Below are 20,731 nucleotides of genomic sequence, written 5' to 3'. Positions count from 1 at the left end.
TAGCGTACTTGGGTTTAGCATCCAAGTTCAGTTCAGTTCAGTCGCTCAGTCGTGCCCAACTCTTTGCGACCCCATGGACTGCAGCACACCAGGCTTCCCTGTCCCTCACAAACTCCCCGAGCTTGCTCAAACCCATGTCCATCAAGTCAGTGAGGCCATCCAACCATCTCATCTTCTGTCGTCCCCTTCTCCTCCTGCCTTCAATCCTTCCCAGCATCAGGGTCTTTGCAAATGAGTCAGCTCTTCGCATCAGGTGGCCAAAGTACTGGAGTTTCAGCTTCAACATCAGTCCTTCCAATGAATATTCAGGACTGATTTCCTTTAGGATGGGCTGATTTGATCTCCTTGCAGTCCAAGGGACTCTCAAGAGTCTTCTTCAACACCACAGTTTGAAAGCATCAATTCTTTGGCGCTCAGTTTTCTTTACAGTCCAACTCTCACATCCATACATGACCACTGGAAAACCACAGCTTTGACTAGACAGACCTTTGTTGGTAAAGTAATGTCTCTGCTTTCTAATATGCTGTCTAGGTTGGTCATAGCTTTTCTTCCAAGGAGCAAGTATCTTTTAATTTCATGGCTGCAGTCACCATCTGCAGTAATTTTGAAGCCAAAAAAAATAAAGTTTTTCACTGTTTCCATTGTTTCCCCATCTATTTGCCATGAAGTGATGGGACTGGATGCCATGATCTTAGTTTTCTGAATGTTGAGTTTTAAGCCAACTTTTTCACTCTCCTCTTTCACGTTCATCACAGCCTCTTTAGTTCCTCTGCACTTTCTGCCATAAGAGTGGTGTCATCTGTGTATCTGAGGTTATTAATATTTTTCCTGGCAATCTTTATTCCAGCTTGTGCTTCATCCAGCCCATCATTTTGCATGATGTACTCTGCATATAAGTTAAATAAGCAGGGTGACAATATACAGTCTTGACATGCAACCCTGTTAACTTTTCTCTTTCAGTTTTTCCTCTCTCTCTCTTTCTCTCTCTTGCTTACCTTGTAAAATTTTTGGATTTTGTTTCCGGTGTCATGTCCAGCTTCTTGACCTCAGAAATTTGATGTATTCAGATTCTATATTATTATCCAAATCAATGACAAAACTGCTAAGACAAAGGCAAGGATCAAACCCTGAGTCAAAGTACAGGAGCCCTTCCTTCAAGGGCACATGCATCTCTACATTGGTACTATGGGTACATTGGTCCAATTAGTTATCCATCAATCTAACCATTCTTGCAGCCAGTCCTTATTTCTCCCATCTTTCCACAAGGATATTGAGAAACCTTATCAAATATGCTGCTCGAGTCTTTTTTTTTTCATCCTTCACCCCCCCTCATTTAGTAAGTCTCTGAGTCCTATTAATTCCACTTCAGAATGTCTCTCATAGATCTTCCTCTCCAACATCTCTGCAGTCAACACACCTCATCAGGGCCTTTACCATCTCCCCCTGGATCACTGCAGTAGCTCCCTCATTGGTCTTCTCACCTTTATACCTACACTTTCTGGAAAAGACTTGAGGCATGTATATAATTATGTATATTCAAACGCCTCCACTCTGTCAGAGTATAATCATTACCTGGAAGGCACTCTTACTATTTTGCATTCCTTAAGGTTTGTTTTTCTTTCCAATTCTATACTCTAGTATTTTGGGGGGTAATGGCAGATCTGCTCCCAAAGTGACAAAGAATTTAGAAACATTTTTCTATTTATTTTTAACATCTACGTCAGGGAACAAAGGAACCATAGTTGGTGACAGAGAGGGGAAGGAGGGAAAAAGGAAATTAAATAGCTTTTAGCTTTTACAGGAACTTGCATCAGTGCTGGTTACACTGGGATGTGATGTAGGATTAGGTCTAGCACAAGAAGTAGGGGTACATTAAATTGTCCTGAATATATTTACCAGTTTTTATCACACCACTTTTTAAACTCTCTGCAGAAGTCAATTTCCTCACGAGGAAATTACCTACCAAGATGTTTTAGAATAAGCAAACCCCAAACTTCTTCCTTGGGCTTCCCTTGTGGCTCAGCTAGTAAAGAATCCACCTGCAATGCAGGAGACCTGGGTTCGATCCCTGGGTTGGAAAGATCCCCTGGAGAAGGAGAAGGCTACCCACTCCAGTATTCTAGCCTGGAGAATTCCATAAACTGCATAGTCCATGGAGTCTCAAAGAGTCGGACACAACTGGGTGACTTTCACTTTCACTTTCTCTTTCAAACTTCTTAACATAACCTAGTCATCTGGATCTAACACCATGATTCTGAGAACAGACAATGGCGCAATCTTAGTGCCTCTGGCTCTCTACCCTTCAGAAATTTTCTGCAGCCTGAATTTAGGTAGGATGGAAAGAATAACTAGGTATCTGCCATGCATCTTGGTGTTAGAGGGTGGGTGTAAAATCCCAGCTTGGCCACACTCCTAGGCAGGCCAGAATTTAACAGGATTCTTGGGATGTCTGAGCTCAGAGAGAAGCAGTAGCTGAAGATGCTCAAGGCTAGACCTAAGCCCTGGCTAACTAAAGGGTGGTAAGTTGGAGCCTTACATGGGACTTAGTGACACCACAGCCCCTGGAATGCAGTGAGAAGCGACTGCCACACCAGGACATCTTTTCTTCCTCTCTTTCTCTGCTGTTCCTCTCATGCCCCATGCCCATTCAGGAGCCCATTAGCCCTTTCCCTCCTCTTAAGGTCCACAGTACTGTCTGCACCTCTTCCAAAGCACTCCTACACGCTCTTTATGTGCAGGACCCCTCTCCCCATAAGACAGTTTGCATCTAGACAACAGGCTTGTGCCTTACTTATCTACATATCCTGAACACTACCTGGTACATAGCAAGTGCTGAATGTACATTGTGTGTGCATGTTCAGTTGCTCAGTCATGTCCGACTCTTTGCAGCCCCATGGACTATTGCCTTCCAGGTTTCTTTGTCAATGGAATTTTCCAGGCTAGAATACTGGAGTGGGTTGCCATTCCCTACTCCAGAAGATCTTCACAACCCAGAGATTGAACCTGTTTCTCTTGTGTAGTGAACATTACATTGAAAGAAAAAAATGTTTGTGGTGCATCATTACTCAGCTTCTTCACTTGAGTTACATTTTGTGTTCAATTCCATGTAAAATTCTCCCTTTTTGGAAAACACATTATAATTTAGTTTGCCATTACTCTTGCTTTAGGGTCACAAATGTCAACATAGTTAGCTTCAAGGAACTAATCTTTGGGCATCAGGGTGTAATGTTCTAAAATCAGAAGTAAGTTTTTTAAAACTAAGACTTTCAATGCTGAAGAAAAGGTTTAAAATGAGTAGGGCATATTCATTCACTTATGTACCCCATAAACAACTCCTGGAGTGTTCCCAATGTACCAGACAACTACATTGGACTTGGGGATAAAGATCAGTAACATATTGTTACCACCACCCCAAGAAACTCTCAGGCCAGAGAGTTCCCTAATCTTTCAGCAAGCATTTTTTTAAATATTTATTTATTTAATTATTCATTTATTTGGCTGAGCCAGGTCTTAGTTGTAGCACATGGGATCTTTAATCGCAGCATGCGAATTCTTAGTTGCAGCATGCAGGATCTAGTTCCCTGACCAGGGATTAAACCCAGGCCCCCTGCACTGGGAGTCTGGAGCCTTAGCCACTGGACCACCAGGGAAGTCCCTCCTTCAGCAAGCATTTAATGAGCCTGAAAGGTACCCAGATACTTCTCTTGGCCTTTTTTCTTTTTTAAGCAAACACTTCCATCATATGTGCTAAGCATCATTGAAGATGGTATATTAACATAAATAATTTACACAGGCACTTTGTGAACATTAATTATTATCTTTATAACAACTCTATGAGGTTTGTACAATTAATTGCCTATATTATACACAAATCATCTCTTTTAATCCTTACAATTAAATAAGGACAACATTGCTAGTCCTGTAACAAAAGTGAAGGAACTGAAGCTCAGAAAGTTAACTATTAATAACCTTCCCAGAGTCACACGGCCTGTTAAGTGATAGAATCAGGATTTTTTTTTTCCTAAGAGAACTCAGTGTGTTCCTTAAACCCTGGTCAGAATCCTGGTTTTCCTGCTGGGTTTCCCAGCTGTCGATGCAGAGGCTGGAGGAAGAGGGCAGAGGCCAAGGTTAGAGGCCAGTCAGAATCATGCAGAGTGGTTTATGATATGATGTTAGGGGTATCATGGCCCTGGGGTGACTGGGATATGGGAACACCAGTAGGTGTCTTTGTCAGGACCCCAGGAAGTGAGGGCTTAGTTTGCATGGGCAGAACTTTGCATCTACTCCAGGAACCCACCATTATTCTACCTGCCATTCAAACACACAGCATCCCAATTCGGGTCTTGTTACCAGCAAGTCAGGTTTCCAATTCGCCTGCTCATCCCAGAGCAGGGCTCAGTCCCTGGGTGTCAACCAAGGGCAGAGTGCATATGAGCTGCTATTGATACGTGTCTCCATGAGACCCCACATCTGTCAGGGACCAAGCCACAGGGCAAGTATCTGAGAGCAAGTCACCTGAGCAGGCAAAAGGAGAAGGGGTCAGCAGAGGCTGAGATGGTTAGATAGCATCAACAATTCAATGGACACAAATCTGAGCAAACTCTGGGAGATAGTGAAGGACAGACACGGGAGCCTGGTGTGCTGCAGTCCATGGGGTCACAAAGAGTTGGACAGGACTTATCAACTGAACAGCAAGAACACTTGAGCAGAAAGAATACTGCAGAAGCTACAGAGAGGGGGGTCTCCTCAGCCCGTGGATTTCCAGGTATTGGGACCCATAGCACTCAGCTCCCAGGACAAACACACACACATGCACACACACACGCACACACACATGCACACACACACACATGCTCCTCAGGTGGGCGTTTTCATAAGGAAACCAGAGAGGAGCACTCCTGAGTCCATGAACTGTCCCAAGAGCTGACAGGACATAACTTCCAAATGGAAAGAAGAAAAGAAATGCTCAGAAAACCCTGTATACAATAGAGCTCCAAAACCTAGCTTGAAATCTTTTCCTGTCATACCAGGTCAGAGTGCAGGGCCCTGTGGCGTCCTAACTGGAATAAACGAGCTCTATCCTGCCTCCAGTGAAACCCCAGGCCTGCAACATAAACATGCCCACTATAGCTGGGTAATTCCTGCCCCATCCAGTGCTCTAAGCCTTCCAAGCAGAGGAGTATAAATGTGCCATTGTCAGGAACCCCGCAGCAGAAGTGAGGGCAGCTGTCCATTCTACAATGTTCTTTTATTACCTTGTGGCCACCTTTAGACCTTTCAGAAAAGAGACGGGTTCTGAGTTTCAAGCAGTCAATGCTTCAAGCCAAAGCTACAAAGAAATTCCTGTACTAGCCAAATCTGTCTCTAGAGGTCAACATCCCAACACACACATGTAGAAAGGACTCTGAGGTGGTCAGGGTGGCATTCGACAGGCTCAGGAAGATCCAAGCGTGGTCTGAGGACTGCACTGTCCTGTCCCTCGGCCTGAGTCTCCAGACCAGCCTGGTCTTCTTGACACTTTCAACAACACTTTTTTCTAGATTTTTTTATTGTTAAGGACAAATTTGGATCTCTTTTTTTCCTTCTCCCTGCAATCTCAAATGTGTCAAAAGAAAGAACATTTCTACCATTGTTGTCAGAAACAAGATGCAAATAACTTGCCACCATCAAACACCAGTGTTCTTTTTACCAGAGCGCAGCACACCAAGGGTAACAGATCGCTAAGTACCACCCAGTGCCCGGAAGTCCAAAGGCCCAATTATCTCCACCCTAGGAGAGCGGGGCAAGCTGTACTCTGTTTTATAAGGACTGTTGTGCTTCTGATGGCAAAAAAAAAAAAACAATCTCCTGGTTCTTAAGTGGCTTTGGGGACATCAAGAACCGCAGCCTTAGAAAGAACAGAACTCATGTGGTCAAATATTTTCATTCATGTCAGGCTTCAAAACCTGGGTCACAAAGAAATTGGAGTAACCACTGAAGCAAAGAGGATGGAAATTTCCTGGACGCTGGGCATCAGAAAGTGACAATGAAAGTCGCTCAGTCATGTCTGACTCTTCGCGACCCCACAGACTAGTCCATGGGATTCTCCAGGCCAGAATACTGGAGTGGGTTGCCATTCCCTTCTCCAGGGGATCTTCCCTATCTAGGGATCGAGCCCAGGTCTCCCGTATTGCAGGCAGGTTCTTTACCAACTGAGCCATCAGGTAAGGGGTCCCCACTCTTGGGAGGCATTGGAAACTTGATGTGACTAGAAGCACAGCACTAGAAGAGGCCAACCGTCCATGAACAGGCAGGAACCAAAGGGGTAGGGATGCTGCTGGAAAGCTACCCGGGAGCCAGGCCAGGGGTAGGACTGGTGGGAGCAGACTCAGGCCCACGTAATGATGGGAGGCTCTGCTACATATGGTTCCAGCCCCACCACTCACTAGCCATGTGGTCCCAGACAAGTTATAAATGATCCTTGAGCCTCAGTGTCCTCATCTGTAAAGGTGAAATAATAAAAGGTGAATGTACGTCATCGGGTTGTTGTGAGGACTGTTGTTGTTTGGTTGCTAAGTCATGTTCAACTCTTAGTGACCCATGGATTATAGCCTGCCAGGCTCCTCTGTCCATGGGATTTCCCAGGGAAGAATATTGGAGTGGGTAGCCACTCTTTTCTCCAGGGGATCTTCCCAAGTCAAGGATCAAATCCATGTCTCCTGAATTGGCAGGTGAATTCTTTACCATTGAGTCACTTGAGAAGTCTATTTGAGGATTAAATGATCTAATACACATAAAAGCACTTAGAACAAGGCTCAGCACCTAGTAAGTGCTCAATAGTTACTACTGTTGGACCATCAGGCCAGTGGGTAGTGAACCATATGAAGTAGAACATTTCATGAGTATAAAGATATGCTGTTCCAATGATCTGATCAATCGCTGTGAGAATGTACCTCCCTTTATTGTATCTGTTTCCTTCATGTTCCACCCTGCCCTACCCTAGCCTTCTTCCTTGGCTAAATACCCCTTCAATTGGTCTTCAGAGGACATGATTTCCAGTCCCTTCTCTCTTAGGTCATTCTCCTTAGAACAAGTTCAAATTGCATTTCAAATGTCCATTTCTAAAGCCAGTTCACACTCAAACCTACATTCCAAGGACAAAATGAATCACCTCCACCGCTGACTTATCCACTTGAATTTCTGGGACTTCAGACTGCAATTCTCGGGTCTGCGGAGCCAGCACACATGGCCTCCTGAGCTCCCTGCTTGCAGGAGATGCCTGGCCCTCTCGTGCCTCTGATAGAGGAATCTAAGTACTTGGAGTGTCCTCTTTGCCCAGCCAACCTGGAGGGGCTCCCACAGAGGGGAGGGCAGCAGCCTCCACTGCCCCTGCCCTCGTGGGGTGTGCCCTGCCCAGGCTGCGCTTGGACCACTATGCACCACCTGTCTGCTCTGCTCTGCTCACAGAAACCCCGGTGATGGGCTCCTTCCCCCAGCACCCGGGCCTTACAAATGGGCTCTTTAGCCCAGGAGAGGAGAGACCATCCAGGAAGGATATGGCTCTACTGCCCGTGGCATCACTGGGGACAAGGGTGTTGTTTTGCTGCCCATGTGATCTTTAAAACCACAGCTACACTTAAGGCCAGAAATAGAAGACACGCCCAGCCTGCTCTGGCATTTCTTCTCCTGCCAGGACCGAAAGGGCACGCTTCCACAAGAGACGCCCGGCCAGCTGTGCGAATGACAGCCCCAGGGAAGGGGCTGAGGAGAAGGTACAGCAGACGGGGCCCAGGCCCCCTTGCCTGTCCCTCTCCATTCCCAGGCAATTCTGCCCACAAGTCCAAACCCAGACCCCCAGCTTCTGAGAAACCCTTGTGGGCAGACAGCAATATTTTCTTTTTCCAGATGATGCCAACTGCTAAGGGGCCCCTCCAATAAAGGGCTAGTGTTCTCCCTGGAAACACAGGCTACAATTGTGCTCTGCTTAAATCTGGCTCTGTTCCCTGATTCCTGAGCCCTGCTGGCTTCCCCCAGCCTCCACCCCGCCCAGGGAAGACACTACCGGAGCACGGGGGCAACCAGGAATGCATCAGCATATTTATGTGTACTTACTGGTTCAAAAATGAACATTGTTTTTACAATGGCTAGGCCACCTGAAATCCGCCACCTGAAAGTCTTTGTTTCTCTCATCCACTCAGATGTCTAACCAAAAGAGGAAAATACATATTTTCTTTTTCCTCTTTTTAACAAAAAGGAAATCAATATAAGCCAAAGTGATTTGACTTAGCTCAGTAGTAAACATACAAATGGGGAGCTTTGCTGGTGACTCAGTGGTAAAGAATCCGCCCGCCAATGCAGGAGACACAAGTTCAATCCTTGGTCCAGGAAGATCCCACATACCACAGAGCAACTAAGCCTGTGGGACACACCTACTGAGCCTGTGCTCTAGAACTGGGAAATCGCCAACTATCGAGCTCATGCACAGCAACTATTAAAGCTCATGCACCCTAGAGCCCATGCTCCGCAACAAGAGAAGCCACAACAATGAGAGGCCCACACACCGCAATGAAGAGCATCCCCGGATCGCCCTAATGAGAGAAAAGCTCATACAGCAATGCGCCCGTACAACACAGTGAAAAACACATAAAAATAGACAAAATTATTTTTAAAAACATACAAATGAGAGCATCCTTTTTCTTGGAATGTAATCTTTCACCTTCCTGCAGGTCATGTGACACATCTACCTTGAGGGGGTGCCTTGCTCCCCTCAAAAAGCACGAGTACTCACCTTACCTGGATAAACAAAAGAGTTCACTGAAGTGGTTGTCCCTGAAACAGAGAGTAGACCCTAGTACCAATTTCAGCCTCTGGAATTCTAGAAGGCAGAAAGAGCAACTTGCTAGTAATTTCAAAATCCAGACTCTACCAGGTATTTCCAAAAATTAAGCCAATCATCCCCAAAGCAATTAGTCCAGTCCAGTTCCTTTCGCTTTTTTTTTTTTTCTTTTGCCTGATGGAGTCTTTACCTTGGCTTCCCAGGTAGCTCAGCTGGTAAAGAAATCGCCTGCAGTGCAGGAGATCCCGGTTCGATTCCTGAGTTGGGAAGTTCCCCTGGAGAAGGGATAGGCTAACCACTCCAGTATTCTTAGGTTTCCCTGGTGGCTCAGACAGTAAAGAATCCAAATGCTATGAGGGAGACCTGGGTTCAATCCCTGGGTTGGGAAGATCCCTGGAGGAGGGTATGGCAACCCACTCCAGTATTCTTGCCTGGAGAATCCCATGGACAGAGGAGCCTGGTGGGCTACAGTTCATGGGGTCACAAAGAGTCGGACATGACTGAGAGACAGCACACATACTATCAGTACATCAAGTAGTAACATGTTCTTGAATTCAATCATCTAGTAATTTTGATTAAGAGAAACTAAAAGCAGCCCAAACAATTATCCTAGTACCCATTGTTCCAATCTTTAGTCAGAAAGGACTATTTTAAGGCTGGCTGCTGCATCACATAGGTTACAAATTACTATTTACTATTTTCTCATGGATAAAGACAGTGACTTTCAAAAGATTTAGGGGAAAAATTAATCCCTTCCTTTCTTAAGAAAATTGGGGTTTTAAAAACTGTATCTAAGAAAGAAAAAGTCAGTACCGATATATATATGCTGCTTGAGCAAAAAGACAAGTGACCTGAACACAGGCCTCAGAGACTTTTCCTATTGCACTGTGGTCACTATGGGGGTAAAGTGATCCTAAACTCTCACACTTTGGTGAAATACAAAATGCTTTTCCTAGGTCTGTGCCTGTCGTAAAGGCATTCTCTTTGTTAGCAAATTCATTGATATGGGAAAGTTTGAGCATATCACCTTTGTTCAGGACCAAAGCTGTTTTCATCCCCAAATACAAAACTGAGGACTAGGCGGGGGGAGGGGGGAGTCTTTAGGCTGAAGCTGTTTCTGATGAAGTTCTCATTAGCCCAGCTCCTGGGACACCTTTTTCTCTCCATTCTTTCTTGCATCCTGTCCAATCCCATGTGTGAAGAACCAATCAACATGTCCTGACCTTGGTGGAAAAAACAGGATTTTTACCCTCCGCTCTTGCTACCTTCTCTCACCATAATTCTATGCATCTTTCTTTCCTCTCTCTTGGTACAAGCTGTGGCCAGTGCTCCTTCATTCACAGAAGTCCAGGACATTTGTGTCCAGTCCTGTATCAGAGCACACCTGCTACAGTAACTCTTCTAGGCTAATGCTACAGGGACTAGAGGACAAAACAAGCCACAAGAAGTACAATAAAGCAGATGTGTGGGGGAAGGTGAGGGACACGTTACTGGAATCTTTTCTTTGTTCAGTTCAGTTCAGTTCATTTCAGTCGCTCAGCCGTGTCCAACTCTCTGCGACCCCATGAACTGCAGCATGCCAGGCCTCCCTGTCCATCACCAACTCCTGGAGTTTACTCAAACTCATCTCCATTGAGGCAGTGATGCCATCCAGCCATCTCATCCTCTGTCGTCCCCTTCTCCTCCTGCCTTCAATCTTTCCCAGCATCAGGGTCATTTCAAATGAGTCAGCTCTTCGCATCAGGTGGCCAAAGTATTGGAGTTTCAGCTTCAACATCGGTCCTTCCAATGAACACCCAGGACTGATCTCCTTTAGGATGGACTGGTTGGATCTCCTTGCAGTCCAAGGGAGTCTCAAGAGTCTTCTCCAACACCACAGTTCAAAAGCATCAATTCTTTGGTGCTCAGCCTTCTTTATAGTCCAACTCTCACATCCATATATGACCACTAGAAAAACCATAGCCTTGACTAGAAAGACCTTTGTTGACAAAGTAATGTCTCTGCTTTTTAATATGCTGTCTAGGTTGGTCATAACTTTCCTTCCAAGGAGTAAGCGTCTTTTAATTTCATGGCTGCAATCACCATCTGCAGTGATTTTAGAGCCCAAAAAAATAAAGTCAGCCACTGTTTTCTTTGTTACTATATCCAAACCCACAAGTTCTCCCCAGTGTCATCTGGGAGATATACCAGTCCACTTCCAATGCTTCAAATGAAATGGGCTTCAATAGAATCCACCAAATTCAATGCCCTGACTTGTCTCCACAGGATGGGCCACATTCTCTATCCTAATTCCAGTGCTGGCCCAAATATTCCTGAAGGTTCATTAACTCTTATTAGACATTCCACAAATCCCAGGCTTTCTGAGTTGGCATAGAGTAGTTGGGAAAGCAATGACTGCAGAATCAAGAAGACTCAGATTGGAATCCTTGAGAAGCTGCCCACTAGCTATGGGGCAGGTTCCTCTCCTGGAGTTTCCCCATTTGCAAATGAAGCAATATCAACTAATCCAAGGGTTTCTGTAAGGACTGCATGCTAGCCTACAAGTGTCAGGTAAATCTGTATTATCCTTCAGGATTCATTTCCCACCACCACTGGCACAGCCCTAATTCTTTTACAACTTTCTAAAGCATAACAGCCAAACTATGGCTTGCCAGTCCTCAACAAGCCAGGGCCCCTCCATGCATTCTGAGCGCTCTGCTACATCATTTACAGGAATGCAACTCTGTCTCCTCTCCTCTCCAACTTACACTTCTCAGTGATCAAGAATTACTTCTGTCACTATTCCCAGTGTTTGAAAACTGAACAGTTAAGAAAAAGTACATCATAATATGATAATGAGAATTCTATCAATGGGAGTCTACCCTTACACCCATGAGTTAAAATTTTACTTCTCATAATTGACATCAGTAATTAAATGAATTCAGAATAAAAGAGCTTTTTAAAAATAGCAATGCTATTTATATACTATTTTATTTCCATAAGACTTCAGTTAGTTTCACGGTTAACAAAAATGTTCAAATACAGAATCCTATTACTTCTTCCATTCATTTGACACAAATTTATTGGATTCCTTCTATATGCCAACATTGTGCTAGGTGCTGGGCACTGGATGGTGGACACAACCAACAAGAACTCAGTTCCCTGGAAGAGGAAAGAGATAATTCATCAGTAAGAAGGCTCACCTTTCTTGCATGCTCAAAATACTTGTGAAATTGGAATTTATCTTATAAACGCCATGGGTTAGGCCATATTTGTGAGATTGATCAGATGTACCCATATTATCATCACTTCAATTGAGTTAAGTGCACTGTTGAGACTGCCTGGGCCCAGCTTAACTGCTGGTTAAAATGTTTTCAAAATGACTAAGCTTTGATTTTTTAGGCAAAAATGCATCAAGATGGTGGTAAGGCATAAATTTGATATTTATTATGGGAGAAATGACTGCCATCCCCTAATTTCTTACAAGATAACAAACAGATATTTTATGGAAAGATAATTACAATATATGAAGTCATGCTGTACTGATACATGTGGATTGTCCACACTCTAAGCAAAGCAACTGACAGGAGGAGAAACTGCCAAATCCTCAAAATAGATGAAAGAACTCTCAAAGCAATAAGAGGCTACTGTGAATAATTCATGCATGGCCCAGACAGGACTATCATTAAGGCATCCATGTCACAGTTTAATTTGTAGCTTTCTTTTTCCCTTTTTAGTGGTATATAAAACAATCATACTATCCATGGCATGTTATATTCAAGGAACCCAGGTCTCCTGCATTGCAGGCGGATTCTTTACCAGCTGAGCCACAAGGGAAGCCCAAGAATACTAGAGTGGGTAGCCTATCTCTTCTCCAGTGGATCTTCCCGACCCAGGAATCAAACCGGGGTCTCCTGCATTGCAGGCAGATTCTTTACCAACTGAGTTATCAGGGAAGCCCTAGTGAAATACTGTAATAAACTCAAAAGCTTTTGCACAGCAACGGAAGTTATAAACAAAATGAAAAGACAACCCACAGAATAGGAGAAAATATTTGCAAACAATATGACCAACAAGGGATTAATCTCCAAAATTTACAAACAGCTCACGCAGCTTAATATAGTAAAAAAAAAAAAAAAAAAAAACCAAATAACTCAATTTTTTAAAATAAGCATAAGACCTAAATAGATATTTCTCCAAAGAAGACATACAGATGGCCAACAGGCACATGAAAAGAGGCTTAATATTGCTAATTATTAGAGAACTGCAAATCAAAACTATAATGAGATATCATTTCGCACCAGTCAGAATGGTCATCATCAAAAAGTCTACAAATAATAAATGCTGGACAGGGTGTGAAGAAAAAGGAACCCTCCTACACTGTTGGTGGAAATGTAAATTGGGATAGCTGGTATGGAGAAAAGTATGAAAGTTCCTTAGAAAACTAAAAGTAGAACTACTCTATGATCCAGAAATCCACTCCTGGGCATATATCTGTAGAAAACCATGACCTGAAAGGATTCATGCACCCCCATGTTCCTTGCAGCACTGTTTCTGAAGCCAAGACATGGAAACAACATAAATATCCATCAACAGAGGAATGTGTGGTATAAAGAAGATGGAATAAAGAAGATGTGGTACACATATACAATAGAATACTACTCGGACATTAAAAAGAAAAAAACAATGCCATTTACAGCAACACGGATGTAACTAGAGATTATCATTCTAAGTGAAGTAAGTCAGAAAGACAGATATCATGTGAATAGCACTTACATTTGGAATCTAAAATACAGCACAAATGAACCTATCTATAAAACAGAGACAGACTTGTAGACCTAGAGAACAGACGTGAAGTTGCCAAAAGGGGGAGGGAGGCAGAAAAGGGATGGATCAGAAGTTTGGGGCTGGTAGATGCAAACTATTATATATAGGATGGATAAATAACAAAGTCCTACTGTACAGCACAGGGAACTGTATTCAATATCCTATAATAAACCATAATGGAAAAGGATATAAAAAAAGAATGTAAAAAAAAAAAAGAATGTATATATGTATATATCTGAGTCACTTTGCTATACAGTAGAGATTGGCACAACATGGTAAATCAACTGTAGTCCAATAGAAAATAAAAATTAAAAGCAAGCAAAAACAAGTAATCAGAACAAAATTTTTCCAGGTCTTGAAAATGTTATAGCCAGATGCTGCCATAGGGAATACCAGTACAACCTACTCTGTATAGACAGGCAGGAAAGGCCTCCCTGAGGAGCTGCAGTCCAAGAGAAGCCAGCCCTGCAGAGAGCCAGCAGAATATTCTAAGCAAAGGGAACCAGTAGTGCAAAGGTCCTGCAGGGGGAAAGAGGTTATATGTTCTGGGAGAATTTTATCACTGCATACAAAGCTCTGGCCTGCTCAGAAGCCCATGACAACATCATAAGGCCACAAACCAGCCCAACACATAGCAAACATTACACAGTGGTCCTCACCTGTGGTTTCACTTTCCTCAGTTTCAGTTAACTTCGGTCAATCACCATCTGTAAATATTAAAGGGAAATTCCAGAAACAGTTCATATGTTCTAAAGTGCACATTGTTTTGAGTAGCATGTTGAAATCTTGCACCCTCCCATCCCATCCCATCCATAATATGAATAGTTCCTTTGTCGAGCACATCCATACTACATATGCTATCTGCCCATTAGTATAGGAAAAAACAGTACATATAGGATTTGGAACTATCCAGTTTCAGGCATTCCCTGGGGTCTTGGAATGCATCCCTCATGGATAAGGGGTGGGGGACTACTATAATAAAAATAATTTGGAACTTCTATAAATATTTATTATACTTCACCCTGATAAATATGTGGAGTCTAACATAGTCTAATTCTTCTGGTAAAGGCAATGCCCATTGGCATCATCACCCACAAAGAAATTCAATAGCAAATAACCATAAGGGGAAAAAACGAAAAACCAGTTCAGATAAGGCAAATCTCACTTTTCTGCCTCTTTAGCTTGAGTGCTTTATTCTCTATTCACTTCTCTTGGTGTCCTTCACAACCCTACACTTTGCAGAAATGCCATAAATTCCTTCAAACCAGTAGATGGCTTAGTTTGGGATATTTACAAGAATTTAGAAGCAAATTAACCTCAAATTCACCAGAATATTGATAAATAAACTAGTTAATTTCCCATAGTAAATTGGCCTGCTCTGTTGGTTTGCTTACTTTCAGACACTTAGACTGATCTTCCAGGATTCCCTTTTAAGAGCTTTTCCTTTTTCAAGAGCTTAGAATCCTTTTCCAGACAGCAATAATAACCACTATTCACCTGAGGCACTACAGTTTCTGAAATAAGTTTCATACACACTATCCTGCATCATCTTCACACCCTCTCTATGATGCAGGTACTAAGTTCCATCGGCAGACAAGGAAACTGAAGCTGGGGCCAGGACAAGCAACTTTCAGAGCAAAGATGAAAGCCCAACTCAGGGCCCTTTCATGTCCTTAAGTAGGTCACATGACCTCACGAGGAGCCAAAATAGATGTTCAAGTGGGGTTGCTAGATAAAATATGAGACATCCAATAAATTTAAATTCAGAGAATGAACAATTTTTAGTATAACTATGTCCCAAGTATTGCATGGTGCATACTCATACTAAAAACTGTTCACTGCTTATCTGAAGTTCATATCTAATTGGGAGTCCTGTGCTTGGATTTGCTAAATCCTACCAGTCACATGGATGTGGGCACCTTTGGACCAGTCTGTATAGTTACCATTTCTTTCTTTTCCAACCAAATAAGGAATTTGATTTGTGTGTTTGTTTTGACCATAAGGGGAAAAAAGACACTGTCTTCATTGATGCATGCATGATTTCTCTAGTTGCAGTGAGTGGGGGCAACTTTCTATCTGCAGTGCATGGGCTTCTCATTGTGGTGGCTTCTCCTATTGCAGAGCCCAGGCTCCACGGCACACAGGCTCAGTAGTTATGGCTTGAGAGTTTTAGAGCACAGGCTCAGTAGTTGTGGCACTTGGGTTTAGTTGCTCTAAGCAAGTGGGACCTTCCTCAACCAGGGATTGAACCCATGACTCCTGCATTAGCAGGTAAATTCTTAACTACTGAACCACCAGAGAAGCCCTAAATAAGGAATTCTTTAACTTAAGAGTCCATAAACTCTCTGGGGACCTGTGGATAGAATTCAGGAACATTCATGAACTTGAGTGGGAAAAATTATCTCTTCACTAACCTTTAACTAGAATTGAACATTTCTTTTGATTATGAACATAGGCAACCAAGCAAAACAGATCACATTATGGTTGTTGCAAATATTTCCAAATATAATTTATGTTCACAACAACTTCAAAATTACGGTTGTTATTAGATTGGCTGCTGGATCTTATTTAATGCATGATGCAATTTGTATTCCCCTGGAAGCAGATAGAGAGACAGAATTCAGTGTTCAGAGGTTTATTAGGGAGGGCCTTTGGGATCCATGCTTACTAAGGGAGGAGAAAGAAGCAGAAGCAGGTAGGGGAGCAGTCGAGCCTCAGTAGAGACCCAGAAGCTTTGGTCAACAGCACAGTCAGCTCTGGATGTCAAGTGGGCTGTCAGAATCACCCTCATTAACCAAGATGGCCCGCCTTTAACTCTCACCTCCACCGTCACTGGCCATGTGGATGACCTTGGGTGAGGCTCTTCTCTGCAACTAAAGCAGACCCTGAAAGACCAGTAACTGAAGGCCACTTGCTGATCACACTGCCAGCATCCAGGGCAGCATGTCCTTCCTAGATGGGCATCTGGACAGTGCACTGCCAGGACCACTTAGATAAAGGAACTCTATAGGTATCATGGTATTTTATGTCCTACATTTGAAATCAGTTCCTAGGCTTCATCAGGCTGCCAAAGGGATTCACAGAACAAAATGGTTAAGAACCTCTTAGCTGTCATTTCTCTAAACCCCTTCTCCTCCCCCTTTCCTAGCCCATCACAGCACCACAGTTACCACAGTCACATATCCCCAAAACATTCCTCTTCAGTCCAATACCTCAAACCCATCAAGGCTGGAAGAGGCCTGAGAAGGTCATTTTCTTCTCCATCACTGTCTCCAAATTTTTCTCTTATTTTCAGGCTTTTATACATGTTTCCACCTTTTCCTCTCTTCCACCTATACCCACCCCATCCCCACCCCATTCCCTGCCTGTGCTGAACCTGGATGCAGACCTCACTGTGCTCCCTCCACTGAGCACTTCTCACGCTGCTGGCCTGCTGCCTCCTCTGCCTTCTCCACTGACCATCAGCCCCAGAGGACAGGACCATGACCATGACGGGACAGCTCATCTCTGCTGCACCACTGGTGCCAAGCACAGTGTAGGCACGTCACGTGTCTTTACGGCAAGAGGAAGAGGGAGGGAGGGAAGGAAGGACTGTGGCCTGCTGTGTCAGTCTCAATCATATCTCACCATAAAACAGGGGACCCCAATCCCCAGGCCGTGGGTCAGTACCAGTCCTCAGTTAGGAATCAGACTGCACAGCGGGAGACGAGCAGTGGGCAAGCAAGCGAAGGTGCATCTGCCACTCCCTATAGCTCGTGTTATCGCCCGAGCCATCCTCCCCACCACTTCATCCATTAAAAAACTGTCTCCCACGAAACCGGCCCCTGGTGCCAAAAAGGCTGGGACTGCTACCTTAAAGGATTCTGGCCGTTCCACCCCTCTTTTCGGTCTGTGCACTGGCTTTTCCTCCCCATGCGTTAGCCCAGAGCTCTATGTTCCCTGTTTTCACCGATGCATGGCTTGCACTGGGCCATCCACCCCGTGTACTCTTCTTACCGGCATGTTTTATATAAAGGGACCCAGCCTCTGTGGTTGGTGATAACTAATAGTGCAAAGCCCAAAAAAGTGTAGGGAAGAAATAAGGAACTAATTTCCAGCTAATTCACCAACTTGGTCATCATCCCCAAACAGACTGACTCTGCTGTATTCCAAGGAATAGCATCCCCTCAGACCAAGGGGCCCCACACCTTGAAAGCTGGCTCCTCAGGCTTCTGCTGGAATCAAGCAGGCCTCTTCTCCCACAGACTGGTCACTGAGCCATCAGTGACCTGAGGGCCATCAGACTCTGAGCCTCCACTCCTCCACCTGCTCGAGTTAGGTGCCGATGCTGCCTGTGCAAGGCTCTTGGCTCTCGGGGACCGAATGGAATTATCTTCCCAAGTGCCTGGCTCTCAGTAGCCCTTATTAAATGGGTGCTTCATCATCTCTCTTTTCCAACCCAGCCACTCATCAGACAGCACAGACCTGCCATACGGAGGACAGGCACTTTCTCATTAGCTCACAACCTTCTGCAGCTTCCTAACCAGAAACCTTGCTGGCATCTCTAGTTTTTGTCCCAGCCAAGTAGCCCACCAGCAAAGCAGCACAAACAAGTGCCCATAGAGTGTGAGTACCAACCCAAACTGTGAGAGACATGCGGGGAGCAGAGCCAGAGGCTCTCTCTGAACCACGGATGCCCCCCACCCACACCTTATCTGCGGCCCAGGCAGCCTTTCCATAAGGGAGAGAACAGGTTTCTTAAGAAAAATCGTCTCTTTCCAAGCTGCATTCTCACAGAGAATGATAAATGCCCCACACATTCTCCTGGATCTCACTGTCCCAATGTGTGCAAAGACTCCTATTAGTTTATTTAATCTACAAGTATACCACCCTGAACACGCCTGAACTTGGCTGATCTTGGAACCTAAGCAGGGTTGGGCATGGTTAGCACTTTGATGGGAGACCTCCTGGAAATACCAGGTGCTGTAGGCTTTTGGGCATCCCTCATAGCTCAGTCAGTAAAGAATCTGCCTGCAATGCAAGAGACCCAGATTCGACTCCTAGGTCAGGAAGATCCTCTGGAGAAGGAAATGGCAACGCACTCCAGTATTCTTACCTGGAGAATTCCATGGACAGAGGAGCCTGGCAGGCTACAGTCCATGGGATCGCAAGAGTGGGACATGACTTAGCGACTAAACCACCACTATACAAGTAATAGAAAGCTGAACCCTCCACATGCCAGGCAATGTGCTAAAGACTTTACGAAGTTATTATTCAATATAAAGTACTATTGTAATGGGATTCCCTGGTGGCTCAGAAGTAAGAGATCCACCTGCCAGTGTAGGAGATGTGGGTTCAATCTCTGGGTTGGGAAGATCCCCTGGAGAAGGAAATGGAAACACACTCCAATATTCTTGTCTGGGAAATCCCATGGACAGAGGAGCATAGCGGGCTACAACTCGTGGGGTTGCAAGAGAGTCAAACACAGCTTTGTGACTAAACAACGACTACTGTAAGGCTGTGAGCACTGTATCCACATTATTTACTGGTTTATTCCTGGTATCTAACCTAGCACATAATTAATTAAGAAAGGAAGGAGGAAAGGAGAGAGGGAGAAAGAAAAAGGATCTATGTGTGTATGTGTGTATGAGTGAATGGATCATGAATGAAGGGAGATGATACTAATAAAATGCCTGGGACATTGTTGGCACTCAAGAAATAGTAGCTTTCTCACTGTTCTACTGTCTTCGTACTTGATCCAGCCTCAGCAGGACATCTAGACACATCCTACCGAATCAAGGCTCCTGTACACTTTGTTACTCTCACTCGCTTCATGGATGAGGGAGTTGAGGTTCTGAGGAGGTGGCTCAGATATGGCAAAGGCCACAAGGTCACTTTGTCTTGTGGCCAGGCCTGGGACTTTGTCTCCCTCACTAGAAACCTCAATGTCTTCAGAAATGACAGGAGCACCTGTAGGACAGATGGGTATCCTCATGTAGGCCCTTCAGTCTAGTTTCTGATGACCTGCACCAGGCTGGTCCGCAGGCAGCTGTCCTGAAACTCACACCACCAGTGATGTGGCCGATGGAGTCCATGAGGACGACAGTGCTTCCTTCTGGCTGTCACCTAATGGATACGCTAATGGACACACACAGAGTGCTGGCACACAGCATCTCACTGCAGCATCTCAATGACCACGCCTGGAAAGCGTCATTATTATGCGTCTTTTAGAGATGAGTCCGTTGGGGCTTAGGTAAGAGACTTTCCAGAGTCACTCAACTAATGCCTGGAAGAATCAAAACTAGAATCCAAGACTCCTGACTTCCCATCCTGGGTTTTCTCCTCTGCACTACAGAAAAAGGTACGAAAGATTAATTAAATAACCACCCACATTCATATGTAATTCTACCATGTTTCCAGCTGAGATGTTTCTAGCTGCTGATCCAACTCAAAGTTATCCTTCAGTTCTCTCCTGTGATTCCTTCTTAGTCCCTGGAAAGGGAGAGTGAGGAAAGGAGAGTAACTGAGTCCTCATTAAATGTGCGCCTTTAACTCAAAGAAACGCAGGCAATAACTTATCCCACTGCATCTGCCATGGGGCTCTCCAGTGATGATGGCAGATCCTTCAGGGACATGAACCACAAATACCCCATCCAAACGTTCGGCTCCAGAGTGGGGGAAGGGAGAACTATAAGTAGAGCAGACTTTAAGCAGGTGGGACCCACTGTGCCCACAGGATGCCCTCTCGTTGGTTTGCATGAATTAGTGCTAGATTGGAGCTAACAGACAACTGACAATACGTATTAGAAGTCTTTTAAAAGTTCAAGTCATTCAGCCTATAGTTTTACTTCCAGGAATTTATTCAAAAAGGTATGAATCTGGGTTATAGAAAGAGGTCCATAAATAGGAAGGACTGAATCACGTGTTGTTTATATTTGGGGGGAGGGAAATGGACACACCTTAAACAACAGCAGTAGAAGACTGGAAAAATAATTCTGACACAACTACACTTTGAAATTCTTTGTGGACATTAAAGCCAATTATTGATGCCATGAGAAATGTCCAAGACAAAACATCAAGTTGTAAAATCAGGACTCTACTTAAGAAATATGGATATATTTATATACACAC

At 44.3% G+C, this 20,731-nt stretch overlaps 1 protein-coding gene and 1 long non-coding RNA gene across 7 annotated transcripts in view; one reads left to right on the top strand and one right to left on the bottom strand.

Moving 5' to 3' along the window:
• Positions 1-20,731, top strand: part of LIPC (lipase C, hepatic type) — a 181,708-nt gene that overhangs the window by 102,444 nt on the left and 58,533 nt on the right. The window lies entirely within an intron of this gene.
• LOC122443553 overlaps positions 1-20,731 on the bottom strand; it is a 42,289-nt gene that overhangs the window by 14,326 nt on the left and 7,232 nt on the right. The window contains exons 2-3 of one of the 2 annotated variants that reach the window (XR_006270057.1): positions 14,281-14,328; positions 11,805-11,956 (exon numbers count right to left, since the gene is read on the bottom strand). This is a non-coding gene — a long non-coding RNA (uncharacterized LOC122443553). Of the gene's footprint in view, positions 1-11,804; positions 11,957-14,280; positions 14,330-20,731 lie in introns of those variants that run through there. The other variant, XR_006270056.1, reaches the window with a different exon arrangement.

The sequence above is a fragment of the Cervus canadensis genome, chromosome 6, assembly GCF_019320065.1.
Source record: "Cervus canadensis isolate Bull #8, Minnesota chromosome 6, ASM1932006v1, whole genome shotgun sequence".
Classification (NCBI taxonomy): domain Eukaryota; kingdom Metazoa; phylum Chordata; class Mammalia; order Artiodactyla; family Cervidae; genus Cervus; species Cervus canadensis.
The sequence above is the reverse complement of the archived record's forward strand: the minus strand, read 5'-3'. Positions and strand labels throughout refer to the sequence as shown.